This window comes from Erinaceus europaeus, chromosome 3 (genome assembly GCF_950295315.1).
Source record: "Erinaceus europaeus chromosome 3, mEriEur2.1, whole genome shotgun sequence".
Classification (NCBI taxonomy): Eukaryota; Metazoa; Chordata; class Mammalia; order Eulipotyphla; family Erinaceidae; genus Erinaceus; species Erinaceus europaeus.
Genome location: NC_080164.1, coordinates 30408333 through 30424641, shown reverse-complemented (window position 1 = coordinate 30424641; position 16309 = coordinate 30408333). Strand labels below are relative to the sequence as shown.

Genomic DNA, 16309 nt, shown 5'->3' with positions numbered 1-16309 from the left:
GAACTGTGCGGGAGGGTCTTGTATCTGGACCACTCTCCAGTCCCGGCAGGTGCCTTGTTTATTCGAAAGCCCTCGGAGATGAAGAGTGGGGTGGGGCTCTACAAACTGTTCTGAAGCCACACTGAACTCTTCAGCTGTCCCTGCACTTGGAGCCCAAAGTGAAAGCAGCAGGAAAGCCAAGTTCCATCCCCTATCATTCATTCCGGGTTGTTTTGAGTTAATTCTTTCCTCTCTGGAAGCGCCACCTGCATTCAATAGATTATCACCAGTTTGCCAACTCAGAGGTGACTGTTTTAATCAAGAGACAGGAAAAGTAAAGCCCTTTGCCAAGATAGGTTAAGCAACTATGAGTAATACAGACACTCCTAATTCTCCTACTCAGAGAACACTCACTCACTATCCCTTTTCAATGTTAGAAGCGAACTTGCACATAACTGTGTCAAGAAAATACTATGCAATTAGATTTAAGAATCAGTGATTTTACTCAAAGGCTTTTAAGTACTCTGAAATTCTCCAGAACATCACAAGTTATATGCCCTTTATAAAACTTGCTTCTCGGGCATGTAACAAAGAAATTCAGTCACTTGTTTTCTGTTTACAATGTTACATGTGACAATTTTTCATGTTTTTAATGTAGGGAAAGATTTTTCACATTCTAGTTTTGAAGTGAAAGGCACTCCATGCTGACACAAAGCATAGCAATATGGTTTCCTTATCCGTCGAGGTCACAGCAAGTACCACCCTGAGATGGAGACATGCTCCTTAACACAGAGAAGCTGCCAAAGTCTGTCTTTCCTCCAAACATCACAACATGCTCAGTAAATCTCCTTTGGCTAAAAAGGAAAGACAAAATTTTATAACTCAAAACTTATTTGTCAAATTCAAGATCTTTAATTTTCAAGAAACAAATATATTTAAATTTAATAGTGGTGGTCTTGATAGTTCAACGTATTAAACGACATGTAAGTCATAAAAGTCTTAAACTATTACCAACCCTGTAACATTTTAGCAGTGGTGGAAATAAGGCTCTTTGCAAACCTGTAAATGTTACAGGCTAGGGTCGGGCAGTAGCGCAGCGGGTTAATCACACGTGGCACAAAGTGCAAGGACCGGCTTAAGGATCCCAGTTCAAGCCTCGGGCAGGTCTGCAAATGTCTATCTTTCTCTCCCAGTCTTCCCCTCCTCTCGCCATCTCTCTGTCCTATCTAACAATGATGATATCAATAACAACAATAACTACAATAATAAAAAACAAGGCCAACAAAGGGGAAAATAAATATTTTTTTTTTAATGTTACAACCCTTGTTGGGTGTGTGTCCACATATATACAAGTTAGTACACTGCAACTAGTGGCTGAGGTTAGCACACACTAACTCACCTCTCGACTCCCAGGATCTGGGATCAGATCTCCCCCAGGAAATCTATCTTATGAGTGAGGTTTTCCAGTATGAGGCCTTCGCTGCCTGCAGGAGTGTCTTATACACAAAAAGTCTCATAGGGAGGTTGGGAAAGCAAATAGCCCTGTGGAAACTCACTCACCTCTCGCATCCCAGGACCTAGGATCGGATCCCCCCCCATAAAATCTGTCTTAACTGTGAGGCTTTTTATGCTTGAGCCTGAAATCCTGACAGGCCCTCATGAAAGATTCATATTCAAAAGTCTATAAGGTGGGATGGTAGACGAATAGCCCGTTGGAAGTGCTCTTACCTGCTGTCCCCCAGTGTCTGCCCACTAGTGGCACAACTGAACCCTCAAGCATGAAGTCATGAGTTCAACCCCCACAATGCATGTGCCAGCTGAGTAATGTTCTGGTTCTCCCTCTCCCTCATTAAAGCTTTGCCCCCACCAGTGTTATTGCTGCAGTGAGTGCCTGCACAGTGACTCCACCGCTCCTGGTGACCTTTTATTTATTTATTTATTTTTCCTACAAACAGAAATAGGATGGCAGAAAGGAGGAGAAAGAGAGAAGGGGAGAGAGAGAAAGACACCTGTGTTACACTTCCACCTCCCTCATGAAGCTTCGCTCTTGCAGGTGAGGACCAGAGACTTGAGCCTAAGTCCTTGCATATGGTAACAAGTGTGCTTAATCAGGTGTGCCACCACCCCACCTCAATGAAAGTAAGTTTTTTAAAAAAACACAACTGCCTAGTCTGCACACACTCCTGAGTGTGTTCCCTCACTTCCCCTTTTCAACAATTTTTTGCCTTCTCTCCTTTTCTAATAAATCTGGCCAACGCAATCCACTCCAGAATCTGCCCGTATCCCTCCTGATCAACTATTTCCACCCAGGGGCTGGGTGGTGGCACACCTGGTTGAGCACACAGGTTACAACTATTTTCACCTTTTTCCGCCCAACAAGTCTATTACAAAAAATAAATAGTACACCATGATAAAAAACAGTTAAGATACTGGGGCTGGGCAGTGGCACACCCAGTCGAGCCCACACTTTATCACCCACAAAGACCTGGTTTTAAGACCACTGCTTTCCACCTGCAGTGGAGAAGGAAAGCTTCATGATCAGGTCGGCAAGGGTCTCTTTTTCTCTCTCCCCTATCTTTCCATCTCCTCTCAATTTACCTGTGTTCAAAAAAAACCAAAAAACAAAAAGGCCACCAGTACCAGTGCAGACACCCAGCCCCAGGGAAAATCCTAATGACAAAAACAATTTTTTTTTTTTTTTAAAGTAAGATACTGTGGTCCAGGAAGTGGTGCTGTGGATTAAGCACTGGCCTCTCAAGCATGAGATCCTAAGTTCAATCCCTGGTGGCACACGTACCAGAGTAATGTCTGGCTCCTTTTTTTTTTTAACTGTTTATTATTGGATAGAGACAGAGAGGGGAGGAGATAGAGAGGGAAGGAGAGACAGAGAGACACCTGCAACCCTACTTCACCACTCATGAAGCTTTCCCCCTGTAGATGGGGACCAGAGATTTGAATCCAGGCTCTTGTGCAGTGTAATGTGTGCGCTTAACCAGGTATACCACCACCTGGCCCCATGTCTGATTCTTTCTCTTCACCTATCTTCTTCATAAATAAATAATTAAAAAAAAAAAAAAAAAAAGAGGGAGCTGGGTGGTAGTGCAGCAAGTTAACACACATGGCGCAAAGCACAAGGACCAGCATAAGAATACCAGTTCAAGCTCCCGGGGCTCCCGACCTACAGGGGAATCGCTTCACAAGCAGTGAAGCAGGTCTGCAGGTGTCTGTCTTCCTCTCCTCTCTCCATTTCTCTCTGTCCTATCCAACAATGATATCTATAACAACAATAACTACAAGGGCAACAAAAGGGAATAAATATTTTTTAAAAAAAGATACTGTAAGTATCTTTTACTGTAGTCACAAGTAAGCCGCAGTAAAATTAATATACCTGAAGGTCTCCTGTGTCATAACTTACCATACCTTGGAAGTTTATGTCTGTTATTAGTGTTAAAGAAAAATGAAAAAACTAAAATTAAATAAAGACTTTAAAATGTATGAGGAACCATCTGGCATTTGTTTGCCAGACTGCTAAATGATACTGAAAACAATGGCCTTCTCATCTCTAAAGAGAGCTAGATGGGGGTGGGGGGGAGTTTGGTGGTGGCGCACCTGGTTGAGCACACATGTTAAAATGCACAAGGACCCAGGTTCAAGCCCCCAGTCCCCACCTGCAGGGGGAAAGCTTTGCAAGTGGTGAAGCAGGGCTGCGGGTGTCTCTCTGTCACTCCCCCTTCACTACTTCCCCCTTCCCTCTTAATTTCTGGCTGTCTCTATCCAATAAGTAAATAAAAGATAATTAAAAAAAAAAAATTTAAGAGAGCTAGGTGGTCCGGGAGGTGGCACAGTGGATAAAGCATTGGAATCTCAAGCATGAGGTCCTGAGTTCAATCCCCGGCAGCACATGCACCAGAGAGATGTGATGTCTGGTTCTTTCTCTCCTATCTTTCTAATTAATACATAAATAAAATCTTTTTAAAAAAAAAAAAAAAAGAGCTATATGGGGGGAGAGGAGGAAGAAATAGATTTGACAGGGGAGAAATCACATTTTCTATCTTTTTTTTTTTTTTTGGGGGGGGTTCTTTGGAGTCCTGATGCACAATGAACCTAAATGGGGCAAGGGTGTTTTGCAGACACTTATCACAGGGAGATGAGAGACTGTACCCATGTGTCAACAACTGTACTGTAATCCAATAACCCCTCAAGAAAATTTCCCTAAAAAAGGAAAAAAAAAGAAGAAGACTAATCAGGTATATTAGCATGCTCAAATTAGAAAACCAAAAGGTTTCTTTCATTTAAATTGATGTTTTAATGTAAACAAGCAGGCAACAAAGCAAAGGGGAAACAGATCAGGAGGCCTAGGTGCCTGCTTCTCCACCTGCTCTTAGATGAACAAGCTGACAAGCACTGTCATTTAAAAACTTTCATAAACAGGAACTACATAATTTCCCAAATCTGCCCCCATTTTATCTCCACTGCTCAGTGTGATGGAAGCCCATCTGGACTGGACTTCCAGAGTTTCCCCACGTCCTAGGAATCTTACCTCATATTCCAAATCAATTAGTATTCTTAGTCCACAGCTTGCTGACACATAAAATACATTAGTCAGGTTTTAAAACTGCTAATATAAGTAACAGTGTTCAGCTTCAACCCAAACAGAAATTCGTTCAAGGGAAATTTTAAAAATCAAATACAATGTGAAAAATTACTGAAAATGCAAATAATAATAATAATAACTGAACTTCCCAAAATTCTCTTACCACTAATCTTATACTTTGAGCTAAACATTACTATAGTACAATTTTCTATTCCTAATGAATTTTTGCCTCAAATCCTTCAAGTGTAAAAAGCAAACTTCACATAAAAGCCTATGTCGCGCATTTGGCTTTATAAAGAAAGTGATTTTGCTCACTTTTACCTCACTGAAGGGTGTCACACTACTCGACTGTTTTCTAGGCTACACAATGTCGTGAGAGGCAATCAAGTCACATGGCGGGCGCGGAGATGCCCGTGAGAGTGAGCTGCGCAGGCCGGCCCGCATCCTAGGCCACGCGCGCGGCTTCTGGGGCCACTGGACGCTTCCCGGAGTGACAGGTCCCGGAGTGACAGGAGACGGTCAGCGTCAGGCTGGAATCCAACAGTCTCCTTTAAGGATGCGCATCACAGGAAAATCACCTTCGGGGGAGAACCACTTAATCGGGAGCCAGGTGTCCTCCTCACACTCGGGCTGATGTCACTGCAATGACCCCGCAGCTCCGAACCACCCCGCCAGGCCTCAGCCCGCGGCCGGCCCCTTCAGAGCGGGGGGGGGGGGGGGGGCGGGGGTGGCACAGGCAGCTCCCGGGAACAGACCCCTGGCCGGCGGTGGGGGTGGCCCAGAACCGCGGGAGGACAGGATACCAGGGGCCGAGCCCACAGCACCTCTGCCCGAGCGGCCCGGGGGAGGTGGCCGCGGGCGAGGCGGGAGGGGCGCTGCGTAGAACGGGTCACCCCGCGCCCCGAGGCCCCGCCAGCGCCCGTCCCTCCCCGCCGCCAGCCCGTGAAGGGGCTGCGGCCTCCCCAGTCGGGCGCTAGTTCACCCCCGGAGAGGGGAACGCCTCAAGGGTGGCGCGAGGCCGGGTTCCCCCCCCCCGGGGGCAGGGCATAGGGCGCCCCGCGCAAGCTGTGGGAGGCAGGAAGGCCTCCCCGCCCCGTCCCGCCCGATGCGCCCTCCCCAGGCTACACAGACGCCCGGCGCCCCCGCCCCGCGCCCCACCCCTCCCCCGGCCGGGCCTCACCTGCGCGCAGGACGTGGAGGCCCCACCGCGCACTGCACGCCTCACAGCCCGGTCTCGGCCGCTCCTACGCCTCCGGGCCCCGCGCTCCGCTGCGCTCGGCCGCCGCTGCGTCCCGGGGCATCGTCCAGCGGCCGGGCCCAGGAGCGCGGACCGCCCGCCGCCCGGCTCACAGCGCCGGCTGCCCCGCCGCCATCGAGCACAGCGCCCGCCCCGCCCCGCCTTCCATTGGAGCGCGCGCGGCCGCCGCGGCTCCCAATTGGATACGTGGTCTGTCCGTCGCCGACGCCCTGCCAGTCCCGCAGCCCCTGCGCCTCTGGCCTCCAGTCCACTCGCCCCAGACCCCGCCTCCGCCTCCCTGCTCTCCCATTGGGCGGCAGGCGCTACCTACAGTTGGTCAGAGCAACTGTCCATCAAGCGCGCCCGCCCCAGAGCTACCCCTCCCTCAGCCCCGCCCCCACGTCATTCATAGGCCAACGCTGCTGTCAATCATGCAACGCCCACCTTCGCCCCACCCCTCTCCGGCCTCGCCCAGCGGTACTCGCCTCCTATTGGCCCACAGAGAGGCCCGCAGGCTCCGTCATTGGCTTGCAGTCCGTGTCCGTCACGGAGAAATTTCCAAGTCCGTCACACCGTCTCCTTTTAAATAAACGTGCAAGTGGCGCGGAAGTTCCGGAAAGCGATTGGCTCGTCCCCGCGGCAGCCCCACCCAGAGTGTGCGCGGACCCTGCCGTCCGGCGCGGACACAGCCCCTCGCTGCTGACCTCTAACCCTGGCGTCAAACGGGCGCCCGGAGGAGCCAAGGGCGTCAGTTATGGGGTGGGATGATCCCGCCTCAGCCTGCGACGGCCAGCTCCGACTGGCTACCATTGAGCTGACAGGCTCTCATTGGAGGAAAGCGACGTCCGTCTGAGGCGCAGCAACCGCTGACGAGAGAGGCGGTGGTTTGACATCGGTACAGGCCACACGCATGCGCAAGAGCGCACGCAAGGTGGGGTTGAGGATAGTGTTCTCCGGAAAAGCCCGGATGTTCCTAAGGATGAGCTCATCGCTGGCCAATCAGATCGGCAGAGCAGGCATCTTCCCAGCTGCGGGCGGAAGGGCAGAGTGGGGGCAGGTTTTCTATGCGCGTGTGCATATGCGGAGGTCCCGCCCAGACTGGTGTGTGCTGACCCGGACCTGGGGGCTGGGTGCTGTCCACTCAATCTGGGCGGGCTCGAAAAAGCTGTTTTGTCGCAAGTGGGCATGTGAAAGGGGCTGTCCATAGGGAGTGGTACAGGGACCAGACCAAGGGGGGAGATGACAGTGACTGACCATGGAGGAGGTGACAGGGGCTATCCGTGGGGGAAAGTGACAGGGACTGACCATGGAGGAGGTGGCGGGGGCTATTCGTGGGGGAAGGTGACAGGGACCTGACCGTAGGGGAGATTACATGGTTGTTTATCAGGGGAAAGGGGTGGTGGGAGCTGCGCATGGGACTGGGGCGGGGTGGGGGGAGCAGGAACTGTCCATGGAGGAAGGTGACAGGGACCTGACTATGGGGAGAGGTAATAGGGATTATCCATGGGGGAGGTGAAAGGGTCCTGAACATGGGGGGAGGTGACAGGCCCTTCTCTGTGGCAGCTTTCAAGGAGAGCCTGGCACACACCAGTGTCCACAGTAAACATCTTCAGACCTATGGCCCCTGCAGCCATGGTGAAGCCAAAGTACAGGCCCACTGACAGTGCCACAGAGAGCCACATACTGTCACGCCAGTCTTTAAAAGAAGGGAAGAAGGTCCTTTCATTGCCCTTGGGACCTGCAGTGGAGGTGGGGATGGGGCATTGGGACCTTCAGGTCTTCCCACCTGTGACCTGTGGCTGGGTCTGGAGTGCTCTGGCTGGGCTGAATCCGTGCCCTGTGGCCTCAGACCTGGCTCCACAACCCTGACACCCAGCTCTCTGTGGCCAGTATTCAGATGCTGCCCTGAGTTCTGGGAGCTGTTCTAGCACATTCTCAAGCCTGAGCATGGGGTCACGACTGACTTGTGATTGGAGGGCCACAGCCTGGGACTTGGGCTTCTCTCTCATGGCCATGGTCACTTCCCAAGGCCTACCTGAAACCACCACAGATTTGCCTAAAAGTTCTTGTCAGCCTCATTGAGAGAATACATGAAACCCCCCCCTCACTCACACACACACACCAACTACCCTTAGCACCAGTGGGATCACTCCCACTCCTGCCAGCCTCCTGTCCTCTGCCTCAATGGCTGATACTTGAATGTTACAATATTGTTTAAAATATGTAGTAAAAAAGTCTTAACTATTTTTTTTTAACCTGAGCACTGCTCAGCTTTGGCTTATGGTGGTGCATGGGAGATTTAACCTGGGACTTTGGAGCCTCAGGCATGAAAGTCTTCGCATAACCATTAAGTTATCTACCACCACCCTTTACTTATTTTTTTTTTACTATTTTATTTATTTAGGATAGAAACAGAAATTGAGAGGGAAGGTGAGATAGGAGAGAGACACCTATAGAACTGCTTTGCCACTTGTGAAGCATCCCCTGCAGGTGGGGATCAGGGTCTTGAACCTGGGACCTTATGTACTTTAATGTGTGCACTCAACCAGGTGTACCACCATCCAACCTTGTAACTATTCAATTATTTTATAAGAAAAGCAGGCACCACTTCAGTGCATGCGTCCCAGGGTGGAGATGGAAACCACAGATGTGCAATTCCTGTACTCTACCTGCTGGGCCAGCTCCCCACTGCAGTGATTTTCTTTTCTTTCTTTCTTTTTTTTTTTTTTGTTTTTTTGTTTTTGTTTTTGTTTTGTTTTTTGTAACCAGAGCACTGTTCAGCTCTGGCTTGTGGTGGTGTGGGGGATTGAACCTGGGACTTTGGAGCCTCAGGCATGAGAGTCTGTTTGCATAACCATTATGCTGGATGCATTGGATCGACCTTCTCGTGGTGCATCCCGTGAGTACCCATTCATTGGGGAAACTGACGATCCTTCCTAGCCGACTGAATCCACATGGATCCCAGTCACTTTCAAAGCCAGCAACAAGCAGCTCCTGACAGCTTTCAACCTGACCTGTTGACTGGCTACGGAAGAAGGGCAAACGCTAGAAGTAGAAGAAGAAGAACCATTATGCTATCTACTCTCCGCTCTACGGTGATCATTTATATTTCTATCCATGTATTTATTTAGGCCTGTGTCATGTCACTACTGCATTACAACTTTTCTCAGAGAGACCAAGAGACACCAATACCTTAGGTGCCCACGTGCTCAGGACTTACTAGGCACATGCCCAGGGAGCTATCTGGCTCCTCAGTCTTTCTTTTTATTTGGTGTTTAGTCATGCCACATTAGAGACATGCTCTGCTACAACAACAGAAACCTGAACATGACACCAAGAGTTGGAGGGTGTGGTGGCATTTTCTCCCAGGACAGGAGCTGGCGCCAGAATGAGGCCAGTGGCTGCCGGCACACCCACCTTACCACTGGGGTGGCAGTGCCACCTCTCAGGACATGCCTGTGTGAAGGCCGTGCAGCTGCACTCGAGCCCCACCATGCCTGCGAGGGCCCTGGGAGTGCCAGGTCTTTTGACTGTGACTGGAGTGGAGTCTAGTGGAGTGGGAGTAACTGCCTATCTAGCAGGTGCCCAGGGCTGCAGCACCACCATGAGAACCACACACAGGCAGACTTGATCCTCCTAGGGCACTGCAGCCCAATAGACAGCCACATCGTCGTTTATGGATGTTTATAGTCTCAATCCAAGTGTAAGTGAGAAAGAACACAAACAAGGCAGAGCCAAGAAGTCTGTAGACTCCATAGGATCTCAGCAAATGCAGCTATCTCTAAGCCACATCACCCAAGACTTCTGGGTCTACAACTTTACAACTTCCAAATTCCCCTAGGTCCAGTTGCCTGAGGCCCCAGGTAATAAATACATTGCCTCAAGTTCATCAGAAGGTCATCTAACTCACACTGTGCAGAGCCCAGCAGGAGGCGAGGGAGTGTAATTAAAGGGCTAATGTTCCCAGAGAGACACAGAGATAAGTCAGAGAAAAATGACAAAATATAGATAAATCAAGTCCAGCAAGACATCAAAAGAACAATCCACATAGACAAGTAGGGTTATCCAAAGATGCAGACAGGACTCAACATACAAAAGCAGTTAGTACTGTATACCACACCAACAAAAAGGAGATAAAAGGTGGGGGTAGAAAGCATAATGTAATGGTTATGCAAAGAGACTCTCATGCCTGAGGCTCTGAAGTCCCAGGTTCAATCCCCCACCACCACCACCATACGCCAGAACTGAGCAGTGCTCTGGTGTTTATCTATGTGTCTTTCTCTCTGCATCTCTCTCAAAAATAAAATAAAGTGGTCCAGGAGGTGGCGTAGTCGATAAAGCATTGGATTCTCAACCATGAGGTCCCAAGTTCAGTCCCCGGCAGCACATGTACCAGAGGGATGTCTGGTTCTTTCTCTCCTCCTATCTCTCTCATGAATAAATAAATAAATTATTTAAAAATAAAATAAAATATTTTTTTAAAAACACGATAAAACATACATGTTCAAACCAATAGCAACCCAAACAGCGTTTGTTAGACAAGATCCAACACCCATTTATGATAAAAAAAAAAAATCCTGAGTACACATGCACTAGAGGGAATATTGCTCAGCATAATAAAGGCCAACTCTGACAAACTCAGCCAACATTATAGTCAGGCTGGCCACATGACATTTCAGGTGAGATCTCTGCTGGCCACTCATTTCTTGTTTCATAAAGAGGATCAGCTAGTTTTAAGTACGGCATTTGGTGCTGTGTCGTGTGTGTGTGTGTGTGTGTGTGTGTGTGTGTGATTTCCACAGCTTTATTTATTGCCTCCATAGTTATTGCAGGGACTCAGTGCCTGCACTACAAATCCACTGCTTCTAGAAGCCATTTTTCCAAATTTTTTTTTGCCCTTGTTGTTGTTATTATTGTTGTCATTGACCCAGGTTCAAGCCCCCGGTCCCCACCTGTAGGGGGAAAGCTTCACAAGTGGTGAAGCAGTGCTACAGGTGTCTCTCTGTCTCTCTTTCTCTCTCTCTCTTCCCCCTTCCTCTCAATTTCTGGCTGTCTCTATCCAACAAATAAATATAATTTTTCAAGGTTAAAAAAAGAATAAATTTTTTTATTTCTTTATTGGGGAATTAATGTTTTACATTCAACAGTAAATACAATAGTTTGCACATGCATAACATTCCCCAGTTTCCCATATAACAATACAACCCCCAATAGGTCCTTTATCATCCTTCATGGACCTGTATTCTCCCCACCCACCCACCCCAGAGTCTTTTACTTTGGTGTGATATGAAAAAAAAATAAATAAAATTTAAAAAGTCAACAAGGGCAACAAAATGGGGAAAATGGCCTCCAGGAGCAGTGGATTTGTAGTGCAGGCACTGAGCCCCAGCAATAACCCTGGAGGCAAAAAAAAAAAAAAGAGAGAGAGAGAGAAAAAGAAAAGAGAAAGGCCATTGTTGAAACAGTTTTAAGTCACTCTCTTCAGGAAAGATGACTCCCAGTTTCCCTTACTTACCAACAAAAAAGGTTCTGAGATATTGCAATTTAACCTAGCCATCAGTTGACACTGTTACTATTAAAATATCCATTGGAGGGAGAAGAAAAACGTGAATTCACAGGATAGTAAGATTACTCTGGAGGCTCCTGCCTGGAAGATGGCGACACGGAGACAACACATGGTCTGAGTTCTCCAAGGAGGCTGCTTCAAAACAAGTTTGGCCACCAGGTTCCAGATGCTACCATGATGCCAATCAGACTTCCCTGGACAGATGACCCCACCAGTGTGTCCTGGAGCTCCTCTTCCTCAGAACCCTGCCCCACTAGGGAAAGAGAGAGAGAGAGGCTGGGAGTAGGGATTGACCTGTCAATGCCCATGTTCAGCGGGGAAGCAATTACAGAAGCCAGACCTTCCACCTTCTGCACGCCATGGTGACCCTGGGTTCATAATCCCATGGGGTTAAAGAATAGGAAAGCTATCGGGAGGGGATGGGATATGGAGCTCTGGCGGTGGGTATTGTACCCTTCTCATCCTATGGTCTTGTCAGTGTTTCCATTTTATAAATAAATAATTTTTTAAAAAAAAACTACTGTGAAAAAATCACTCTGAAAATTCCTAATCAGGAATCCTTGAGAAGTTACTTGTCTGCTGTAAGGTTTATTTTCTGTCTCAATTTTTAGTCGAAGAACAGGGTATTTCCAGCCTGGTACGCTTCGTGTCTTTCTTTGAATATTTTGTTGCCAGACAGGTGAAAGCACACAATCCAAACTGGAGCATAAACAACAGTACGACTGTCTTTGTTTTGGGTTGTGATTTGAAAGTACTATCCATACCCCCTCACTCTAAGTTCATTGTATAAAATTCTTTCTTTTTTTTATTATATAAAATTATTTCTAAAAGCTACCCCTAATAGTAATTTAAGACAGAAACATCACTACCTTCATAGTCTTCTAGTGTTTTTTTTTAAATATTTATTTGTTGCCCTTGTTGCTTTATTGTTGTTTTTTTTTTTGTAATTTTATTTATTTATCTTCCCTTTTGTTGCCCTTGTTGTCTTTTTATTGTTGTTGTAGTTGATGTCGTCGTTGTTGGATAGGACAGAGAGAAATGGAGAGAGGAGGGGAAGACAGAGAGGAGGAGAGAAAGACAGACACCTGCAGATCTGCTTCACAGCCAGTGAAGCGACTCCCCTGCAGGTGGGGAGCCGGGGGCTCGAACCGGGATCCCCATGCCGGTCCTTGCGCTTAGCGCCACCTGCCCTTAACCTGCTGCGCTACCACCTGGCTCCCAGTCTTCTAGTGTTTTTTAAAAATATTTTATTTATTTATTATTGGATAGAGACAGAAATTTAGAGTAGGGGGAGATGAGGAAAGAGACAGAGAAATACCTGCAGCCCTAATTCAAACCTGCAGCCCTGCTTCAAACCTGCAGCCCTGCTTCAACACTTGTGAAGCTTTCCCCCTGCAGGTGGAGACCAGGGGCTTGAACCTGGGTCCTTGTGCACCGTAATGTGTCTGCTTAACCAGAGGCACCACCATCTGTCCCATCTTTTTAGTTTTCTTTATATTTTTGCCACATCACATCTTTAAAGCATGCTTTAAAATAGAGTATAGGGTGGGGGTAGATAGCATAATGGTTATGCAAATGGTTATAGCCTCATGCCTGAGGCTCCAAAGTCCCAGGTTCAATCCCCTACACCACCATTAGCCAGAGCTGAGCAGTGCTCTGGTAATAAAAATAAAAACAGAATAAGATGTCAAGTTATTTGCAGGACTGGATACAGTTCTCACAGAACCACTTTTCAAAGTTAAAATGGGGTGGGGCAGGGAGCTCACTTTAATGGTGTGCTGCTTTGCCATGTGTGTAACCCTGGTTCAAGCCTAGCCCCCACTGTGTTTTAGGAAGATTATAAAGGTGTCATGTGGAGGAGGGACTGAGGCCGGTTGCCTGGTCCAGGAGCTCCTCTGGGCCAAATCTGCAGAGATTCCAGCTCCATTCTGCTCTGAGGCCAGGGACCAAGCAGAGGGCTCTCCCACACCAAGCCATGGTCTCCTTCTGGGAGCTGGGGCTCCAGGCAAAGAAATTGCCCATAAGGCCAGGAGGGAGGGCTGCCTGCAGCAGCTGCTGAGGGGTGGGGGCGCAGGGCAGTGTCCTTCCAGAGTAAGGCAGGTGGCCAGCAGACTGACTCAGATTCCAGAAGCCTGGCTAGGTAGCGCTGCACCCCACCCCCCAGGCACCCCACATTCTCCCGGCTCAAATGTGCCTGAGTCGTTATTTGCAGCCCAGACCCACCTGTCCATGGAGACGAGTCAGTTGTGTTAGCTGCCTCTGCGTTGCCATGTAAAGCTTCTAAATTTATCTTCTAGGACACGTGTCATGCCATGTCCTCACACCTGTTGATGACTCAGGAGGGGTCAGTGGGAGGCCCCTGGAATCTATCAGGCCATATGTGAGCTTTGTGAGTGTGTGTATAGCTGGGGCCTCGTGCATCCGTGACTTCACTACTCTGGTCCTCATCTTCAGATAGAAAGGCAGGGAGGGAGAGACAGAGAGGGAGAGGGCAAGACACCACAGCACAGAGCCTCCCCTCATATTATGGCACCTCCCATGAGTGCTGAGACTCACATCTGGGCCACATACAGGACAAGGGACAGACCTTGCCCAGTGAACTGTTTGTCCAGTTCCATAAAAGATTCATGTATTGGGGCCGTGGCTGGGCGGTGGTGCACCTGGTTGAGTGTACATGTTACAATGTGCAAGGACCTGGGTTCAAGCCCCCAGTCACTACCTGCAGGGGGAAAGCTTCACAAGTGGTGAAGCAGTGCTGCAGGTGTCTCTCTGTGTCTCTACATATCCCCTTTCCTCTCAATTTCTCACTACCTCTATAAAATAGATAAAAGTAAAGATAAGTGGTCTGGGAGGTAGCACAGTAGATAAAGCACTGGACTCTCAAGCTTGAGGTCTTGAGTTCTGTCCCTGGCAGCACATGTACCAGAGTGATGTCTGGTTCTTTCTCTCTCTCCTCCTCTCTTCCTCATAAATAAATAAAATCTTTAAAAAAAAAAAGAGAGAGAAAAAAAAACAAAAACATTTTTTAAAAAGATTCTTGTATTAATTTTGTGTCAGAGAGACAGAGAGAGAGACAGAGACCAGAGCCCTGCTCATCTCTGGCATAAGGTGGTGTGAGGGACTGAACCTTTGGCCTCTGGGGCGTCTGGCCCGCAAGCTGGTACACTGGCAAGCTGAGCTGTCTACCCAGCCCCTCTGCCTGTATTTGTGACCCATATTTGGTCTTCTTTGCCCTTTGTGAGTGTTCTTTTCTGTTGAGGTCTGTCATGCACTTGTAGGAATGGCAGCCCATGACTGATGGCTAAATTGAGCACCTAACTCCACGCGGTCCATATCCATATCTCCTCTGGCATATGTCCTTGGAAGCCTGTGGTCTTGGGTCTGAACACTCATTCACTCATTCTTTCTCTCTAGAGGTAGGTATACTTAGCTAGTGTTTTCATATAACAAACATTGTGTGACACATAGTCAAAAATGTATCATAACATCCAATAAGTTAATATATCATACATTTTAATATTAATAATCAGCTATTTGGGGCTGACTAAAGCCTCAGCACCACATGTAAGGTGCTTTAGCACCTGGAAGACTAGAGAGACGGCATAATGGTTCTGCAGCAGACTCTCCAGCCTGAGGCTCTGAGGCCCCCAGTTCAATCCCTTTCACCACTATAAGTCATAGCTGAGCAGTGCAAGTTTTTATACAATAACAACAATAAGGTAAAACATACTTTTAAAAAAGAAAGGCTGAGTGGCTGAGCAAGTTGTGGTATATATACACAATGAAATACTACTCAGCTGTAAAAAATGATGACTTCACCATTTTCAGCCGATCTTGGATGGACCTTGAAAAAATCATGTTGAGTGAAATAAGTCAGAAACAGAAGGATGAATATGGGATGATCTCACTCTCAGTCCGAAGTTGAAAAACAAGATTAGAAAAGAAAACACAAGTCGAACCTGAACTGGAGTTGGCGTATTGCACCAAAGTAAAAGACTCTGGGGTGGGTGGATGGGTGGGGAGAATACAGATCCATGAAAGATGATGAATGACATAGTGGGGGTTGTATTGTTAAATGGGAATCTGGGGAATATTATGCATGTACAAACTATTGTATTTACTGTTGAATGTAAAGCATTAATTCCCCAATAAAGAAATAAATTATTTAAAAAAATAAATAAAAAATAAAAAAGAAAGGCTGAGGGGTCAGGCAGTAGCATACCTGGGTAAGTGCACACATTACAGTGAGCAAGGACCTGGGTTCACGTCCTTGGTCCCCACCCCATGAATGGTGAAGTAGAGCTACAGGTGTCTCTCTATCTTTTTCCCTCTGTACCTTACCCTCTCAATTTCTGTCTCTACACAAAATTTTTTTTTAATATATTTAAAAATAAGAGAGGCTGGAGCAGGGAGAAAGCATAATGGTTCTACAAAAGACTTGCATGCCTGAGGCTCTGAGGTTCCAGATTATGGCACCACCATAAGCCAGAGCTAAGCAGAGCTCTGGTCTTTACCTCTGCATCTTTCATTAAAATAAAAATAAATTATAGCACTTGGAGAAGATTTGTACTGTGGTATCTCTCCCTCTCCTAGTCTCTAACTGGAAAAGTGGTTCAGAGTATTGATGGAATGGACATGCCAGTCCTGGCTGTCTGCATGCACGTGAACACACACACAGCTTGACAATGTCTCATGACTGCAGTGGAAAGAGCTAGAAAGTGAGGTGGTGTGAGGGCATTGGTGATGATGGAGCAGTTTGTGAGCCTGCAGCTGAGTGGCCTTGTTGGGAAGGACCCAAGTTGACACAATCTGCTAACCTGGAATTCTTTCATGCAGGTATACAGAAGGTGGCCTGGGGGTGTGCAGTAGCATAGCTCTAGACTTGCAAGCTTGGGATCTCAACTTCAATCACCTCCATACATGCCAGAGTGCT

At 47.7% G+C, this 16309-nt stretch overlaps 1 protein-coding gene and 1 long non-coding RNA gene across 7 annotated transcripts in view; one reads left to right on the top strand and one right to left on the bottom strand.

The window, feature by feature from the left end:
- The window catches only part of PPM1B (protein phosphatase, Mg2+/Mn2+ dependent 1B), an 82528-nt gene extending 75887 nt beyond the window's left edge, over positions 1–6641 (bottom strand). For 4 of the 6 annotated variants that reach the window (XM_060186966.1, XM_060186967.1, XM_060186962.1 and 1 more), the window contains exon 1: positions 5754–5978. The gene's annotated coding sequence lies outside the window, so the exon portion shown is untranslated. Of the gene's footprint in view, positions 1–4894; positions 5213–5753; positions 5980–6295 lie in introns of those variants that run through there. The other 2 variants (XM_060186964.1, XM_060186963.1) reach the window with 2 other exon arrangements.
- A 598-nt stretch (positions 6642–7239) lies between these two features.
- On the top strand, positions 7240–11893 carry LOC132537647 (uncharacterized). The gene is made up of 2 exons (XR_009549107.1): positions 7240–7297; positions 11404–11893. It is a non-coding gene; the product is annotated as an uncharacterized LOC132537647 (long non-coding RNA).
- Positions 11894–16309: the final 4416 nt, after the last annotated feature.